Source organism: Physeter macrocephalus, chromosome 20 (assembly GCF_002837175.3).
Source record: "Physeter macrocephalus isolate SW-GA chromosome 20, ASM283717v5, whole genome shotgun sequence".
In the NCBI taxonomy this organism is placed as follows: domain Eukaryota; kingdom Metazoa; phylum Chordata; class Mammalia; order Artiodactyla; family Physeteridae; genus Physeter; species Physeter macrocephalus.
Window position 1 is genome coordinate 55,906,650 of NC_041233.1, and position 20,060 is coordinate 55,926,709.

The window sequence follows — 20,060 nt, forward strand, 5'->3', positions numbered from 1 at the left end:
TTGGCAGAGCGTGCTCCTATCGCTGAAGCCGTTGTTCCTTGGGCCGCTGAGGGGAGGAGCCGAGCGGCGTACGCGGGAGGCAGCTTTCTCGACCTTCAGGCGCCCGGAGACAAGCGGGAGGTAGCTGGCGACAGGTAGCTGGCGGACCGGCCTTCCGGTACCCGCGGAGCTGGTGTTCTCCCTGCCAGGCCCGAGAGTGCGCACGTTCCTGACCCAGTTTGGCCCGGCTCGGGCTGGCAGCCAAAACGGGCTCTACCCACGGGTCGTGAGTCCTCGGCCAGGACGTGCAGCTCCGGAGCCCGCGCGGACGACCTTGACCATCTCGGTCGGCTCTTTCCCCCTGAGAGAAATGTGGGTGGGCCACCTGCCTTGGTTTCAGACAGGGGGCCATCCTACTAAAAGAGGAAGTGTCCAGGAATTCCTTTCTGCCGCTCTTACAGTTTGAAGCTTTTGCTCCCCTTTCCTTACCGAAAGAGCTTGGTCCTCACGGACCTTACGGATCTGGGCGCGGCCACCCCCTCCAGCTTTTCTCCCACGCAGGCCCTCAACCAGATCTTGCTGTCGTCAGCTGGCTGGTATTCAGACTGTCTCTTCTTTTAGTCAGGATGTTCCTTCCTTCCCGGCCCCTCTCTCCATCTGTTGACCTTCAAGATCCAGAGCAAATGCCTTCTCCCTAAAGGTTTGCCTTAACCCTCACTCTGGTTAAAATCCCTCTCTCTTTCCTGTGCTTCTGTCCCTTGTTGGCAATATTACAATTGTAGAAAATGCCCAAAATGCCCAGTTAAGAACCTAGTTCTGGAGCCAGACTACCTAGGTTTAGATTCTAGTGCTACCACTTACTAACTTGGTCAGGTCTAGGCAAGTTTCTTAACCTCTCTGTTCCTGCTCCATAAAGTGGAGATAATAGTACTTTTCTTAGCGTCGTTGTGGGGATTATGTGAGTTAATACATGAAGTGTTTAGTTGCATATAGTAAGCACTCCCTAAATGTTAGCTATTGTCATCATTGCACATCTGCACACCCCTTGTAGATGGTAAACTTGGCTAGAGATCTTAACCCTGTATTAGTCTCCATTAGTTTCTTGCACTTAGTAAGTATTCAATAAATGGTGGCAGGAGGAGTCAGTTCTGTTGGTTCAGAAAAAAGCAATACCTTACCCTCTATTCATTGGATAATACGACAAATCTCAAAATGAATCTTTCATTCAAAGTAACAAACATAAGCCAAAAGTCCTTTGTGCAACACCTGCCAACCTTTGTATCATTTGCTTCTTTTCAGACTTAGCCTCTGGTTTTAAAGATAACTGTCAACAGTGTTTCATTAACAACACTTTCCTCTAAGATTGTGAGTTCAACGCTGAAGGTGAAATGACAATGAACTTTCGGTGCTTCCATAAGCAGAGGCAAAGGGCAACTGCTGAGTGAGGTGTTATATAGCCCAGCCTTACCAAAGTTTGATTTAAAAGTATGATCTTCACAGCGTTGGCCGACAATGTCATGGTCACTCCTTACGTCATTCCCTGTGGGAAAAACAACCCTAAATTACCTGAACATTATCAACTTAGCTAAGTCCAAATAAATATTTATTGGCAACCTAAGCAACCCCATAACCAAGTCAGTGCTGATAGGGGCAAAGAAAGTACCATATGCAGTTTTTCTTCATGTCCCCATAATTATCTGTTCTGAATTTTAGAAAGGGGCAAACAGTTACTGGGTGATGGGGGAAGGGATTGTATATTATGTGGGATGCAAGTCTCAAACTTTTTTCCTCGGGAATATGTTTCTTGGAGATTACTTTAAGTTCAGTGCCCTTCTATCTTGAGCCCTGCAGCCTGCCCCTCTAAGCAAAATGCCTGTATTGAAGTAAACAAAATGCTTTCCAGGCCATCACTAATTTTAACACTTTGACTTAGAATGGATGCAAGACAGCCACCCTGCTGAATGGATAATTCAAGCAAAAGATTCTTGAGAGGCAAACATTGCCCAGACTAGTAGGCAGCCAGGTAAAGTGAGTGTCCAGGGAAAGGGCAGTAAGGATCAGAAGGAAAAGAGTATTCCCCTGGCTCCGGACTTCATTATGACTATCTGTCCCTACCATCTCCCTTCTGCCTTTTTTTTTTTTTTTTTTTTCCAAAAGAATTGGAAGGGAGGAAGTAGGAACCACATAGCAACAGCTTGATCGGGAATGAATTCCTTTAGAATATACTCGCTTGGAAATCTGAAGCCTTTGGGGCTAGGCAGCACTGCTGCATAGCATAAGAGGCAGGACAGGGCAGTAGGGGGCACTGCATGGACCTCTAAGCAAATCCACACCTGCTTATTGTACTTAATCTTGCCGCTGATACCCAGAAGGTCCGCTTAGCAACAAGGGAGGGAGGAGTTTATCACACTTTGCACTTAAGCACAAAGCGCTTTGGAATGGTTATTTTTGGGTATGTATTGTCACTAAGGATAGGATATTATTTAGAAACTGAGTTGTGCACTGAAAAAAAGTTTCTTTAAAAACCAAAGCTGTCACTTTGCTGTACAACTGAAACTAACATAACATTGTAAATCAACTATACTCCAATAAAAATTTTAAAAAAACAAAGCTGTTAGAGGAGATCTGTTTGATAGTCACCATGTGACCAAATCATGGGCAAGAAAGTAAGTGTAGAGCCCCTAAGCTGGTGCTGGCTTCTGACTGTATTGAGTTTACTCTTGCTAAGGAAAGTGATCGCTTATCAACCACTCCCTTCAGCTTAACTGGCTTGTTTCCTGGCTGTGCCTTGTTGGAACCATCTCCCCTTGCATCTCTTCCCTCACTTCTCTCCTCCCTCCCTTATGTATGACTTGTCTCCCCCCCTGCACACATGGATTGGACCAAGTGAAGGTCTCTTGCTGTTTCCTATTTCATAGAAGAGCATGTCTAGTGAGGCCTGCAGTGGACAAGGTCTAATGTTAGTTCTAAACTAGGCACCTACATGGGCAGAACTTTTTTTAAAGCTGCTGAGGCCTTTGTATAACAGAGATATCAACAGGACTGACAACTATGGATGGGTTTTATCTACTTATTAATAGAACTAAGTTCCAGGGCACCATTTAGAAATTGTTGTGCTATATAATTTTTGTACTTTACTTAAGAAGCAGTGTAGCATAATGGTTAAAAGCGTGGCCTCTGGGACTAGATTTCCTCTGTATACCTCAGTTTCCTTACTTATAACATGGAGATAATATTCCTACCTCATGGGGTTGCTGTGAGGATTAAATGATTTAATGTTATTAAATGATTGACTCTAAAATGCTTTGAATTGTACCTGGACACTTAGTAAGTACTCAGTATGTTAACTATCATCATTGTCATCATGACAGATGTTGTTTACAAGCATGTGCCTTTGAGATTTGTTTAGTTTGTTCGTTGATCAGCTACATAGTAGAACAATGCATAGGCTTTCAATCAAATTCTGAAATCAAATTCTAGTTTTGCCTCTTACTAGTTTTGAAAGTTTGAGTAAATTAATATGTCTGAGTTTTAGTATTCTTATCTGTAAACTGGGGGAAAAAAGATTTTTTTCTTGGTGTTGATACACACACACACACACGCATGCATTTAACACAGTTGTAGAAATTATTATCATGAAGATTACAATTTAGTCCCTCGGTAGCTATAGGGTAATCGTTAGACTATCTTTAAAGTCTTGTCTGCCATGGCCTCTTGAGGGCACGTACTCTGAAATTTTTTTTAATGGAAAAGAAAACAGAGAACATAATTCTTAATAAATTCAACCCTTCAAGAAGTCTTTGTAGAGATCTGTAAAATCTCAAAGCAATTTAAAGGTAACAAGACATTTAATAATTAACTTAATCGTAGCTATATTAATAATAGCCCTTTGTATTTCTATATTATCTTTTTCTGAAGAGTAGAGAGTGTTTTAGAAACCCTATTCCACTACTCTCTTAACATGCCCAGGTGACTGTCATCTCCAGTCAAAGAAACATAGAGAAGGAAATAGATCACCCTAGCTAAAAGCTAAAGAGAACGCTCCAAATGACAGAAGACCAGAAGGCTACAGACCTTAAAGTCAGAAGAAAGTTTCCTCCCCTTGCCCCGTTTCTCCCTAAATGCATCAAAACACAGCCTCTTACCTCTAGAGCAATGTCTTAAGCTTTTTTCCCCCCAAGTTGTAATATCCTTTTTTTTTGTTGTTAGGTCATGTCCTAAAAGCCCTATGCTTTGATACAAGAGGAAGGTAGATGAAGAGATGATGAAGGAAACAAATTCAATGTATTTTCCAAGAACACATTTCTTTTAAACAACTCCTAAAGGGGTAGTGTAAAACCTTGTAATAGATTGTCTTCCTCTACCCGACATGGCTGGGGTGAGGTGCGGGGTGATGCGTGGATGTAGAAGTGTATTGTGAACATTGCAACATCCTGCAGTAGAGGGCAGCACTGCCCTTCTTTTGCAAAATGTTGAGCACTCACGAGAAGGAAAATGAAAAGCAAAGCTCTTGACCACTGTGTGCGTTTACTTTTACCTAATACTTAAAAAACAAAAAATTAGAGTATTTTTCTTGTTTAGGTGATTATGTAGAAAGAACGTCAGATCCTGTATTGCCCTGAAGTAACTGGTGAAAAACGCAGGTTTTAGGATATGGGCTCTGTTCAGGATATGGGTTGTGTCTGGCAGAGATAAACAGTAGCTTGACCCTGGGCAATCAGATAGGGTTATTGTATGAACAGACCTAATGCTCCTCTGCACTTTCTGGGGAGAAGTCAGTCCACTGAACTAGCAGGATGTGGTTTAAAAAAATGTGTGTAAGTCATATGGTCTTAGCCCTGATAACTGCTTTTAAATTTGAATTCACTGACTTTATTCTGCTGTCTGTGTTAGTTTTCCTTTCTGTCACACCTGGGTCAGATCAGACCTGTCTGATCTGGTACAGTTAAGTACCATATGTATTATGACTTTAAAGAATGATGTCAGACATGATGGGTAAGGAATGTCTGTAATGGGACTGCAGTTGGCTAAATGGCTGTGTGTATATAGCGGTGAAATTAAAGTCTTGCATGTTAGTCCTCATTCAATTGCAGTTTGACTTGAGTTTTCTATGCAGTAACTAGCAAGAAAAAAATAATCCCTTATTTTGTATTAAAAGTTACTTGATGCTCTTTGGCAGGCTGACAGCGAGGAGAGAATAATCATAATTCTAGCAAATACATAACCATAGCGTCCCTGGCACATTTGGATTCTGCTGTAACCCTCAAAACTTTCTGGCAGCAAATCTTCGGTGCCAACTTAAATAAATCCCACTAGGAGTAAGAACTGAAAGACAGTGAGTCTAGTTCCCAGTGCCGCCGTGTGAACTTGGAAAAATTACAACCTCTGAGCCTTTGTTTCCTCATCTGTTAAACGGAGATAATGTCTCCTACATCTGGTAAAAGTGTCAATTTGGAAAATATATGTTAAAGTGCTTTGAAAGCCCTTTAAGTACCTAACAAATATTTCTATCACTGTAGTCAGATTCCTGCTTTTTCTAAACTCCTATAAGAATTTGTGTCTCTTCTCCTCATTTGGTATCATTACATTGCCTGAGATTGTACATTTTCATGCATACTTAACTTTTTTCTCCAACTTGATAGCTTCTTAGTTCCTTGAGAACTGAAACCACCAATTATATTTCCCGGTATCCTGCACTGCAACAAAATATTTGGTACATAATAGATACTCAAATATTTGTTGATTGATTAAAAACATACACTCTAATGCAGAATTAACTCATTTTATTTAATTGTGGTAAAAAACATATAACATAAAATTTACCATCTTAACCATTTTAAAGTGTATAGTACAGTAGATTTAGCTACATGCACATTGTATACAACAGATCTCTATAACTTTTTCATCCAGAATTAATTCTTAATAACTATCTTCCAAATCACCTGCTTTCCAAAGCACATCTTTGTTGATTGGGCAAAAACAGGAAAAAAATATAGGACTTTCACTCTGTGGATAGGGATGTGTAAAACAAGGTAATCGAAAGACTTCTACTCTGTTTTAAATTCTCACACCCCTCAGAGAGGTTCTGTCCTGGTCTCTCTCTAACCATTTTCTCAGCTATTTTCTATAAACATGGGAATATACGCCAGAAAAGAGAGGCGCCTCTATAAAATGCTTTCACAGGTCATTTATGTCTAGCATATAATTAGACATTTATATGAAGAAAACTATCACGTTAAAAGAAACTCTGTTATTATTTGATTTCCAGAATATGTGATTTCTGTTAATTACTGAAAATTAAGTACTATTTTTAATCATTATTGCTATCACTGTAGCAATTTTTTGAAATTTAAATATTTAAACTACAAACAAAATAGGGAAGATAGTGGAGATTTTTGAAACAGTACTGGGGTGGAATAGACTTTCCCAATCACGACACAATCTCAGAAGCCGTAAAGAAAAACATTGACGATAGACACCATACATTAAAATATGATGACTTGGAAAAAATATTTGCAGGCTGCTTATCAGTCACATCTACTAATACTCAGCGCTTCATTGTATTGATATAAAAATGAATTAAGGATATAGAGAAATCAATCAGGAAAGAATAAATACAAATGGCCAATAAATGGACCAAAAATCATACTCATTATAAAATTGAAACCACACCAATTAATCCATTTTTGCCCATCAGACTAACAAAAATATTTATAAATATGGATAAAATAGTGTCGTTGAGAGTGCAGGGTGGGGTAGGCACTTTCGTGCACTATTGGTGAGAGTGTCAATCGATAAACCCTTTTCTTAGAATGCATTTTGGCAATATCAGTCAAAATTAAAATGTGTATACCATTTCACCAAGCAATTTCTCCTCTTAGGAATCTATCCTAAAGACATTTATACAAGTTTACAAAGAGAGACAGTCATATACAACTATGCATTGCAGCATTGCTTTAATAGAAAAATAAACAATGACATACTTTCCAACAAAGGTGTTATTTTATAACCTAAAAATTCAAGTTTTTATTGAAAAAATAACAGATTTGAAAGAGACTTCACAAGAATACAAAATTAAGATAGTCTCTAACAATGATAATTAAGTAGAACAGACAGAGGCAGGAAAATAGTTCTACAAAGCTCTAGAAATGTAGTAATTTAAAACTTCAGAAGTTATGAGAATATGTTTTAATAAAGATTAATGTGACACGCTACATTTTGAGCTGATCTGGAAATCGAGGGAGCTATTGAAAATCACTTGTTGGTAAAATAGTAATTTTTTAAAACATAAATCCCAAGACATTGTGTCTCAGGACCAAAAACAGCTCCTGACATCTAGTGAACACTCAACAAATATGGGCTGAAGGAATGAAGGAGGGTGATATCTCCAGCAGAGTTGTCATAAAAATTGATACAAAACTGCCTACAGATTAGTGCTTGATACATAGAAAGTGTTCAGTAGATACTAGCTCACTAATTTCCTGGAAGCCTGTTGGTGCTTAGTATGTGCTTGGCACATTACAGGAGTTTGTTTATTTAAAACCATGTACATAGTGCTCACTATATGGCAGGTACTGTTCTAAGTGCTCAATAAAAACTAACTCAAATTACAATAACAATGGAAGTAGGTTGTCTCATTATTCCATTTAACAGATGAGGCAATTGAGGCAAAAAGCACTGGAACAATTTGCCCAAAATGGCACAACCATAAAATGGTGGGGATATGAATTTAGACAGCCTATCTTCAGGGTCCCTGCTCCGCTGTGCCATATGGCCTCTGGTGTCATAAAAGTTTATTGAGTGAAAGAATGAATGAGATGTTCTAGTTTTAGATATTATATTGTGCTTTTATTCCAGGGCCCTCAGAATATTTTATATTAATGCATACCAAAATTTAATCCCACAGCTTCTCCTTAAGGTAGAGCATATTTTAAAAATTTAAAATGTATTACTGGTTCATTACTTGAGTTTAAAAAGACCACAGGAGGTCCTTGTTCTGTGATGAAGTCACTGTATTTGCTTTCTGACATCATATTAATTTCCACACAAGAGTTCCAAGTTCCGAAGAGAGAAACATCCTGCTCTAGAAATGGAAGAGGCATAGGGCTTACAAAGAAAAATGACCTAACAATGTCAAAATTATTTAAAGGGATAAGGTATGAGTTTTAATCTTCCACATGACTAAAGCAATGGGTCTCCAACTTTTCCAATCAGGAATCCTTCTTCCGTAGCTAAGCTTTGTCGACTGAAAAAATATTCACAACCTAAAAGTTGAGAGTTATGTTTTATTTGGTGGGAATTTTTAGGACTTCAGGCCCAGGAGGCAGCATCTCAAGTAACACTGAGAGAACTGCTCTGAGGAGGTGAGGGGGGAGCTAGGATATATAGGAGTTTTGCGACAAAGGGCAGGTAGTAGGAACAAATGATTACTGTTAATTAAAGAAAACTAGAAATCTCAAGTTAAGGAATTTATTGCTTTTCTATGTGTAGGAAGATGCAAGAGTCTGGGCTTACTGAAATCATTCCTTTGATATGTACTTAAGCTAACTGGGGCCAGTATCCTGTGTTTTCTCATCCTGAGTTTCCTCAGGGCTCACCATAGGGAGTAGCTGCAGCCTGATGGCTGCTAGATGGCAGGTACACTTTTCCTTCCTGAGTTTCCTCAGCGCTCACCAGCTCACCACTGGCTGTGGCTGCAATTGCTGATGACTGTGACTTCTTTTGTTTACTGATATGGCAGGCAATATTCCATTTATCAGCTTTGTAGTCTTGAGAGCCTTTTATTTTTTAGTTTTAATTATAGTTTTAACCTTAGTTACATTAAAACTCCATCTCGTAACATAATACCACTGTTTCTTTTTCTTCATAATTTTCTTCATGATTTTTTCCATTCACTTCATTCATTTTATCAATATTTATTGACCATCTAGTATGTGTCAGGCATTGCACTGGGTGCTAAAGATAACATGGTGAGGGACTTCCCTGGTGGTCCAGTGGTTAGGACTCAGAACTTTCACTGACATGGCCTGGGTTCAATCCCTGGTCAGGGAACTAAGATCCACAGCTGCACAGTGTGGCCAAAAAAAAAAAAAAGATAACATGGTGATCAAAAAGACAAAGTCCCTGTCCTCACGAATTCTCTAATCTAATGGGGGAGACAGACAATAAAAGCAATGCACAAATTAAATTACTAAAATTACAGCCATGGTAAGTGCTGTTTGTCCTTTCATGGAAAAGGAACGTGAGAGCATATTAATAAGGGGAATTCATCTAGTTGAGGCCAGTTCTTTCCCCTCAGAATGTTCCCTCCAGTGTGGATAGCATTCCCCTTCTAATTCCCACCCCAGCAGCACCTCTTAGACCCTACAGCTTGCACATATTAATCTTAAGTTTCTGGAATCTATTTTGGCAGCCAATGTTTTCAAGAGAAAATGGCCCATTAAAATAATACCTTTATTATCTTATTAGTGCTTCTAGCTTTTTTGTTCCAAATGATAAAAACACAAAAACAGAATTGAAAAACTTCTAGTTTCTATTAGTAAGATACAAGTATCTGTATCTTTACCTTTGTGACTCAGTTGAGAAATGTAAAGCAAGTAAAAAATTTATTCTGAATCACATAGATCTTTATTAATTAAATAAAAACAGATATCAAGAGAAGGGAGAATCAGAAACGTGTACTTATATGTTTATTATTCTTATCCTACACAGGACAGGAATCTCTAAAGAGTGAGAGGAAACCTGATGACAGGCACTGCCCAAAGAAGATGGAACTGTCATAGTTGGTGAGTGGATATGGCCAAGAGACTTATGGTGTCTCCTCCATGTCTGACGGAGATAACAGCCAGAGCTGGGCTGCAAAGTCTCCTCTGGAAGACCACTGAACCAAGAGAGTAAATGGTGCGCAGAGACAAGTCAAGTTCAGAATTGGAGCCTCTGGTTTCCCCAGGAAGGAGTGGGTTGTAAACAAGGTGAAAGGCTGTGGGATGAGCACTATAGGACCCATGGGCTACCATCAGGATCCCCCAGAAGGGAAGGTTACAGAGACAAGAAATCATATTGGGCAAGCTCCAGGATTACAGATGGTATGACAGCCAATAGGCTTGGAATGCTTTTAGCGCCGTATTCAGGATGTGCCCCTGTTTAGGGCATGGGATTCCAAGATGAAAGGCATCCTTGTTTAGCTGATGGAGAGGAAGAGCTGCTTTGCTGTCCATCCTTCTCCACCCTGTATTCCCTTCTCCTTTCACTCCTTTCTTCGTCATGCTAAGTGTCCATCATTTCAATGACACCCAGTTTCTTCTATTGAATTGAGTTCTCCATTGTATTTAGCTCACTACCTTTAATCCAGGTGCTTACTAATGAGTGTGGTCCTCAGATCAACAGCATCAGAGTCACCTTCACGCTTGTTAGAAATACAAAATCGCAGGCCCCACCCCTGACCTACTAAGTTGGAATCTGCATTTTAAGAAGATTCCCAGATTTTTCCTAAGCATATTAAAATTGAGAAGCATCATTTTACCCCCATCAGCTTCCAGGACTGTAAAACAGACAAGGTCATTCCTGGCCCACCTTGCTCACAGCTTTGAATTGAAGATGCTGAGATTTAAAAAGGAAAGCATTTCCAAAGATAAAAATGCCATGCAGCTATTAAATATCATGTTTATTTTCACTTGGATAACTTGATTTACTCAGGGTGTTTTCAGAGTAAATGATTAAAAATTAATCAGTGGGGCTTCCCTGGTGGTGCAGTGGTTGCGCGTCCGCGTGCCGATGCAGGGGGGCCGGGTTCGCGCCCCGGTCTGGGAGGATCCCACATGCCGCGGAGCGGCTGGGCCCGTGAGCCATGGCCGCTGGGCCTGCGTGTCCGGAGCCTGTGCTCCGCAACGGGAGAGGCCGCAGCAGGGGGAGGCCCGCGTACCGCAAAAAAAAAAAAAAAAAATTAATCAGTGACCATTTGACTGTCTCTGATTGCTTCCATAATAATTGATTGTACTATCTTAAAATGCTCTAGAGTTCTGTTTTATTTTGTTTAATGTGTAGATCATGATTCTCAATCCTTGCCTCACATTAGAATTTTCCAGTTTTTTTCTGAAAAAAATCCAGAGCCTAAGGCCTAGTCGCAAAGATTCTGAATCAGTGGGTCTGGAGTGCAGCATGGGTATACATCATTTTTAAAAGTTAGTAATAGCAAACATATTGGAAACAATTTTAATGTCCACCAGTTAGTGAGTGATTCCCTAAGCAGGGCACATCCCTATAATGCAGTACTGTGCTAATGTGAAAATGAATGAGGAAGACTCATATGTACTGCTATGAAAATATCTCCAAGATATGTATACTATTCAGGTTTTTTTTTTTTTTTTTTTTTGTATGCGGGCCTCTCACTGTTGTGGCCTCTCCCGTCCCGGAGCACAGGCTCCGGACGCGCAGGCTCAGCAGCCATGGGATCTTCCGGACCAGGGCACGAACCCGTGTCCCCTGCATTGGCAGGCGGACTCTCAACCACTGCGCCACCAGGGAAGCCCTATTCAGGTTTTTTTAAAGTTACATAGCAATATATATGATCTCATTTATGCGAAAAGATGAGTGTGCATATATACATACATGTGTATGTAAATGTTCAGAAAGATGACTGAAGTATACTTACTGAACTGTTGACAGTGGTTACCTCTGGGAAGAGGAATGGGAGGGAAAGGGACTTTTTGCTGTGTAAACTTCTAAATATTTTACAAGAATGTATCCATGCACTACTTGTGTAACTATTCCAAGTGCATTCCAGGGCTATTGTTTGTCGTACCATCTGTAATCCTGGATTACAGACTATTTAAGCTAATTATTATTTTAATATTATCATCTTGAATGCATAATTTTATAATAAATAGCAGAGTGGCTGACAAAAAATAAATCTATAATTCCTGCACCAAACAGAAACTGCTAGGGTACCAAGGTTTTTGTTATTAAACCTGTCGCTTTTCGATTCTGGGATTACTGGAATTGTGTTACTCTGACTTTTCCAGATACATTCCCCCCACACCCCTGATGTTACACTTGGCGTTGTCTCTAACAACCTCTCTGGTTCCTTGGATATCTCATCCGTGCGAGCAGATCCCACTTCTGGAAAGATCTCTACATTAGCACTTTGTAAATTCTCCCTTGTCCCAGGCCTAAAAATCACTAGGGACAAAAGGTCTCCTACAGCTCAGCCATGCTGAGAGCCAGGTCTCCCCCATTTTAAGCAGCTGAGAAAAGCACACTGATTAAGCTACAGTATGAGGGCTGTGCATCCTGTCTAGGGCAAAATTCTCAAAGTCTGCTCTGATAGCTCTTCCTCTTTGAAATGGTGATTAAGAACTGGAAGTGTATAATGAGGGAAATTGCTTATGAATCTGTGCCTCTCGGCCCCAGGCCACTTCTCTTTGTCTGAGAGAAACTCAAGGATTTTTACCCTAATAGCATTGGAACAAAGTCAGGGCTGAGGCAGGCCGGTGGGACCCTGCTGACAGCTCGTTAGAAACTGTCCCTCTCTCTCTCCCTCTTTCATTCCTTCAAGTTACAAAGCCTGACTGAGTTTGATGGGAAAACCAAGGCGGTAACATCCCCCGCGGCAACCAAGTCCCTGCTCATCTATTCTTGACAGATAAGGAGAATAGATGTCACCTTCAAAACACCTCACTCACTGGAGCCAAGTGTACCAAGACAGCCCTGTCAGGAGGAATCCAGACAAGGCCCACCTACCACAATTGAGATTTCTCTCTAAAGAAAATCATTTTAACCAGACAGTTCCTGAAAACCAAATGCCCACTCTAGTTTTCCTCAGAAAAGGGCATAACATCTAATAATTCAAAGAAAGTTATGCTTTGATTTACAAAAGTCTTTTCCGGGTTACACCCTCCCTGGTCTTTGAGGGCTGGTGACCATCTAAGATCTGAGAAGTCAGTCTAGGTTCCGTGTGGACTGCTGGGAAGGGGAGTATGACAAAAAACAAAACAAAAACACCTCTGCACACCAGCTGGCAGAGGCTGCGACGCACTGGGATCAGCCCAAGCTTCTGTCAAGGGTTCTCTGACTTTAACTTGCCTCAGACAAGTCTGTGAAGCTTGTTTAAAATGCATATCCCAATTCAGTAGGTCTGGAGTAGGACCAAGGAATCTGCATTTTAACAAACTCTCTAGGTGATTCTCACTGCTGCTACAGGGTAGCGCCTCCAGCACTACCCTGGAGGTGAAGCCTTTTGTCTTTAGGATTCTCCTGGCCGTAACAATAGTCCCTCGCAGCAGAGGCATCTCCCAGACACCAATCTCTGAGAGCCCTTTCCAGAAGGCAACTCCAACAAAGTCCTGCTGAGCCCGATGCTGCCACCTGGACATAGTGGTTGTTGGTTTTAACCAATTGCTTTTTATTGGCTCACAGGTTCTTAAACCTCATTTTGCATCAGAATCACCAGGGGATCTTGGTAAAAGTCCACGGACCCAGGCCTCGTCCCAGAACCACCTAGAAATAGAGGCAGTTGATCGGTAGTTTAACAAGCTATCAGATGATGCTGATGCACACCCAAGTTTGAGAACTGCCATCGGAAGAAAAGCAACAATCATAGAAACATTAAAGTCCAACCACTGTTCTGCAACAACTGAAATCTAAAACCCTATTAACACTAAACACAGTTGGTTCTCCTTCCTTGCTCTCTTACTGTCCCTAATAACTTTCCACTCAAGCATTCAAATGCTTTCCTAGAGGGGAAAAGCTACTAGACTACCTGACCTACTAAGCCCAAATATGCTGTGGTTTAAGAAAATCTATACACAGAAATCTAAACTTTTAAAACTAATTAGACATTATTTTTATCATTACAAAATATTATAGTGATAATAATAACTAATATTTATTATGTTCTTACTATGTGCCAGGTACTGTTCTAAGCATTTTCTAAACGTTAAACTATCTGATATTTATTGAGCACTTGCTTTGTAATGAAAACAATTATTTCATTTAGTGCTTCATTTCCTCGAAGCATTTTAATAGATGGGGTAACAGATGAGGAAACTGAGGAACAGATAAGTTAATTACTTGCCAGAAGTTGCACAGCTGTTAAGCAGTAGACCTAAAATTTGAACCCAGAGCCCAATTCTTAACGATTATATCACCTCGCTCATGTTATAATGATAGGGCTTTATTTAACAAATGTCTATAATTAGATTGTCAAGTGCCAGTACTGGGGGTTATGTTCTAAGTATACAGTGACAAACAAGACAAATAACCCGGCTTTCTGGGGCTTATGATTTGGTCGGTGATCCAAATGTGTAAACAAGTCATTTAATGCAGTGTGAGGAGTGCAATACTGGGAAACTGCCGGGGTGGGTGCTAGACACGTAGGCTAGAGCAGGAGGACCAAAGAGCTGTAAAAGCCCAGAGTTTAAGGAACACAGGACACGGTTAGTGGAAGAAATGAAAAATGGCTTTTGGTCTGATTGGAGCAGAGAGGGAAGAGGGAAGGTGTGAGCAATGAGATTAGAAAGGTAACCTAGCCCCAGATTTTGAAGGACCATGTAAAGCATGTTAAAGGGTTTTAGCATGCAGGAAATGGGGTCCGTTAGAAGGTATCAGGCAGAGCATGGAGCTAAGGAGAGAGATTTGGCCTGATCCGTTGACTTGTATGTCACAGGCACGAAGTGGCCACTAAAGCCACAGGAAGATAATAGCACCCAAGGAAAGGAGAAGAGGGCCTCAGACAGCAGCTTTAGGAACACCAGCATTTCAGGGCTGGAAAGAGAAGGAGGAGACACCCCAAAAAAGATTCACAGGAAGGAGGAGGAAAACAATGAGAGGTGATGTAATTTGCCCATGATCACAAAGCTAGTAAGTGGCAAACTTAGAATTCAGAATGTCTCTATCATCCCAAAGCCACATTCTTGACCTCAACATGTCTTAAATATTGTTTTCCCTTACTGCCTGGTGATGTAAAAGTTTTATTTATACGTTTTTCCAGGGGTTCATTTATATAACAACAACAACAAATTTGTCAAGGAATTTGTTCAGTGCATCCTTGAGTTGCATTAAGGGAGAAAACTCATGAAACATGCTTGTAGCGGCCTCCTGATGGCTCTCCTTGTGTGCCCTGCCAAATCTTTGGCTGGGATATGCTCTCTTTCTACCTAAGAATGCCCCCTAGGACATAGCCATGCACAGTTCATTGGCAGATGCTTAGGATTTCTCTTCAGAAGTCCTTTCATGTGGCACAAGGGGCACGTACAAATCCGGGAACCACTCTGGGTATCCACAATTAAGTGCAGGATATACAACAGTTCAGAAGTTATAAAGTAAAAATAAATTATTAAATTCCCCTGTCTCCCCAACCCCATTGCCTATAACCCATTCCCAGAAATACCATTGTTAACAATTTAGTATATATCCTTAAATGCATTTTCTACACATATATAAGTAAGTTTTTTAATGAAAGGGATCATGTTATCTGTATTGTTCTGAGACTTTCTGTTTAAACTACAAAGTGGCCATCTCTTCACATCAGTGTATGTAGATTTACCTACTTCATTCTTGCCGAATACCAGTCCACATTATGAAGGTGCCATTGTTGCTTTAATCAAATTCTCTATTGATGGCTGTTTGTATTGTTTCTAGGTTTGTTTTGTTTTCAGGACGCTTTTCTTCTGCAGAGTGTGAGGGACCCAAAAAAATGTTGTTTGGGCTCAATTTTGGACCGAACATTTTTCTGAATTTGCCATTGTTTGTCCTTAACTTTCTTCCCTTTTTGAGCTTGTTGGCTGTTTCCCTCCTGCTGTTCCCTCTAATCTCACTAATACTCAGTTCAAGGTATGTTTGTTGCTTTAAAGATCTCCTTACAAAATCTAGGACTCTTTGGAGGAGGTATGTTCAGCAAGTAAACAAACTACCATCCTGACTTTACATTCTTATTCTGGAGGATTTCGGAGACACTGGAAGAAGTTCTCTTGTTATCTGGGAATCAGCTTAAAAGCCTCAAGTTATGTTTAAACTGTGCTTCTCATTTCCTTTTTAACAGTATCATAGATAAAGATTGACTGAATATGTTTAAACTGAAGGCATAGCCTATAACTTCAAAGAGTTTACTGGCTCCTACAGTCTACTGGGAGGCAAAATTAGTGTAAGGGAAACAATTGGAGAGCAGTTGAGTATTAATTATGTGTTACAAGCACTTGGGCACCAAAAGTTCAGGGAGGAGAAAGCTGGAGGAGTTCTCTGCCCCTCCAAGGGGAAGGTGGAACTTGAGCTGAGTTAGGAAGCCGGAGGTAACTTTCGGAGAATTTTAGGCAGAAGTTGGAAGGCTTTTCAAGTACAGGGTAAATTTTCATACCTTTTTATTATCTGAAATTTTCCTAGTTTTTGTTTAGGATCTACTTACCCCCCTGAGAACATAAGCTTGATGAAGTCAAGGACCGTTTCTTATCACTGTTGAATTCCAGTTCCTGGTACAGTGCCTGGCACATAGTGGATGGTCAATGGATTTATGAATGAATGAACAAATTAACAAACGACCGTGGGATGTGTGAAGAGCGGTGAGAAGACTGGACTCTTTGGAAAGAAGTGTCTTTCCTTGAGGAGTAGAGGAATCTCCGGTCCTCCAAGAGACTGGCAGAGGAACAAGTAAATGGGCCTGCATGGGATTCAAAACACAGGCAAGTGGAACCAGCTGAACAAGGTATGATGATTGCCAAGGTGGACCCTGTGTAGATTGCAATAGGGCACTTGAATCTGAAATTAAATTAAAGCACAAACAAAGGAAAATTGATCTGCATAGCCTCCTGGACTCTACTTGGTCAGCCGACAGTTAGACTTAAAAAAAAAAAAAAGATTTGTTCAGTTCTACCCTTCCCTTGCTAAGAATACAGTAAAATGTTAATGTGATCACAATACTTTTATTAACACCTACCATGATTGTATTCACTCTTTAAGCAGATAGGCTCATTTTTATCTCATATTGAACCAGTTGTTGACCAAAAAAATGGTTTGTTTTATTTTGTTTTTACATAAACTGTTGTTTTGTAGGTCTTTCCGTCCTATGCTCGTAAATTGATTATTGGACCTAAATGTAGTGCTTTACATTCCTGGCACATCCTCTCTTATTGATTTTAGACCATCTTTCACCTGATGGAATTCATTTTAAACCTCGATCCTATCATCAATCATAGTAGTTGCTCCTCTTAGCTTGGGGTAATCCATATATATGATCTGCAAATCCCCAAAGATTTGGATGCCTAGAGATCCTTTGGAGAGTTTTAAGGGGCAAGGAGTGTTTACCAGCTGATATACCACCAGCCACATGCAAAAAAGAAATGACATTTGGCTCTAGGATGACATTAGGCTCATGAGTACGTGGGGCAAAACTTGAGGGTAGTTGGAAAGGAGAAACTGTTGGAATTCCAAGTTAAAGCAAGCCAAGGTCAGAATCTCCAGTTTAAGCAACCCAGAAAGTTTTCTTCTAGGAAGCAACATTTTAGGTGCAGAAAGGGGAAGAGTAGCTCGACAAGTTTTGAGGCAGACAGCAAGGGGGAAAGGGCATGTTGCTCAGTTTATTTATATATTTATTTTTATTTATTTATTTTGGACTGTGTTGGGTCTTCACTGCTGCATGCGGGCTTTCTCTAGTTGCGGCGAGCGGGGGCTACTCTTCGTTGCGGTGCGCGGGCTTCTCATTGCGGTGGCTTCTCTTGTTGCGGAGCACGGGCTCTAGGCTCGTGAGCTTCAGTAGTTGTGGCACGCAGACTCTAGAACGCAGGCTCAGTAGTTGTGGTGCACGGGCTTAGTTGCTCCACGGCATGTGGGATCTTCCCTGACCAGGGCTCAAACCCGTGTCCCTTGCATTGGCAGGAGAATTCTTAACCACCGCGCCACCAGGGAAGTCCCACGTTGCTCAGTTTAGAAGCAAAACTAGGGGTGAGAGAAGGATGACCAGCCAAGTTAGATTGTGAGCCTCATTGCCTGGCAGGCAGATACTAAAATTCACTTAGAATCATGGACTACTTGGAATAATCTTCCCTTCCAGCTCTCAGGAATAAGTCCTACTTTGGGGGTTTAAGATGTTTCTCCCCCTCTAGCCACAGTCCAGGTTTTTCACTGGAATTCTGCCTCATTGAGACTCCTCTGTACCTCTCCTCTCACTCTGTCTCTGTTGTAAAATCAGTTACAATTGGCTTACATCTCCAGTTCTGGGTACATTTTCCATCTGCTCGAAACATGCACACCCTCCGACTGTACCATTCCCCACTCCTCCCACCTCCCCCACCCCCTTCCTTCTCCCCATTAACTTTATCTTCTTAAGCAGCTCAGGAACACAGATGTTTTCACCCTGTAGCTCCCGCACAAGGGTATTTTCCCAGTGTCTCTCTGTGTGTATGCTCCAGGCACAGTCTCTCTGGGGAGGGAGAGAGTAAATGTTTTCATTCCAAACCCTCAGGGTCAGGTCTTGTTTGTCTAAACTGTGTTTGTTGCCATAATTATCAGATTAGCTGATCTCTGGCAGCAAGTTGGGGGGCAGGGGAGGGGGGAGGATTAACCCTTTGTAGGGTGGTTGCTGTGCTTTGTCATGGGAATACTTCTGGGAGGAGCTGTCATTTCTCTTCTAACCTTGAGGATTTGGCTAGAATTCTTTTCACCAATGCTAACAGGCCTCAGTAATAGTTTGCTGTGAGTCAGTCCAGCCACCCAATGGGCTCCACTGCTGGGATCCAAAAGGCATTTAGTAGAGATGGAGGTTGAAAGGGCATCTCTCCAGGGATCTGCTGGGGAAAGAAAGAGACGGAGCTTAAAGAGAATCTAGATAAGTAACTCAACAAGGGGTATCAGCGTCTCTCAGGCTGAATAAGGAAACCAGGAGTATGCACTGGACGTCTTCAGCCTGTCCACCCACCCCCTCCCCCTTAGCATAAAGGCTGTGAGACTACCAGGCCCCATTTAGGTTTGTTTGGGGATTTTCTGTTGTTACAAAGAATACCACGACCATTTTCACCACTGCAGTTTTAACAGAACCAATGGTCTGCCTTTGTAAGAATATTGCCAGCCTTTGCCATCAGACTCAAATGGCTGGGCATTTCAGGATTTTCTCATCTTCCCTTGTCTCCCATAGCACGACTGAACTTCTGTCTGGTCTCCAAAGATACCATAAATACAGAGGTTGCTTTCTCCTCTCAACTCCAAGAGTAGCAACTCCTTTGCATTTTAATTATCTCTTTTACAAATGAATAAATCTTGTCTCCTCAAAAGTGTTGTAGGCTCTTTGAGGACAAGAATATTCTTGAGTCCCATACATTAGAGGACCTAAACATATAAATAGGAAGTTCTTAGTAAATATTTACTGTTGATAGCGTTTTTCTAAACTTCTTTTTTCCATTTCTCACCTCTGTTCCTTTCTGTTTTGTGTTTGATTTTTTGTATGTTTGTTTGTTTGATTGTATACCGATCCTTTATTTCTGGACCAGTCATCCAATTCATACTCATCAAATCTTCCTCCTCTTTTCCCCAAACACACACATACACACACACACACAGTGAGAGAAGGAAACTAATATTTACTGAGTGTCTATATACCTAACATTATGCAAACTTATTCCATGTGCTTTTCAAATACCTTGTTTGAAACCCACAATGGCTTCTGAGATAAGTGCTATCAGTCACATAGAAGGAAGTGGAGACTCAGAGTTAAGTCACATACACAAGCTCCCACAATTTTAAGTGGTAGAATGAAGATTGAGCCCCAGATGTGTGTGGCCCTAAAATCCATAGAAATCCCATCTTTCTAGTTATGGAAGTGGAGAAAAGTTCAGACAATTAGGGAAAACGCACTTTTACCAGAACCCTGACTAAAAATCAACCAGTGTCTCTTTGGTATTTTTTCCCCAACGACTATAACTATAATAAAATCTGTATTAAAAATAAAAGAAGCTCAAACCCAGTACATAAATTCTGAACAATATTTTATACAATAAAGTAGTTTTGGAATTGCCTTAGCTTTAGTTATAATTGAATTAGACTCATCTGTTCATGTCCATTCTGTTTGTAAAGCTGTCATTGCTTGAAAGCAAATATGATTT

General features: G+C 40.8%; 1 long non-coding RNA gene across 3 annotated transcripts; it reads left to right on the forward strand.

Annotated features, from left to right (window-relative positions):
- The first annotated feature begins 47 nt into the window (after positions 1 to 47).
- LOC114484550 (uncharacterized) lies at positions 48 to 17,920 on the forward strand. Of its 3 annotated transcripts, none has more exons than XR_003677610.2 (3): positions 48 to 134; positions 9,691 to 9,764; positions 16,354 to 17,920. It is a non-coding gene; the product is annotated as an uncharacterized lncRNA (long non-coding RNA). The 3 variants fall into 3 exon arrangements; XR_003677612.2 differs by having other exon boundaries at positions 16,437 to 17,920; XR_003677613.2 differs by lacking the exon at positions 48 to 134 and adding an exon at positions 544 to 679.
- Positions 17,921 to 20,060: the final 2,140 nt, after the last annotated feature.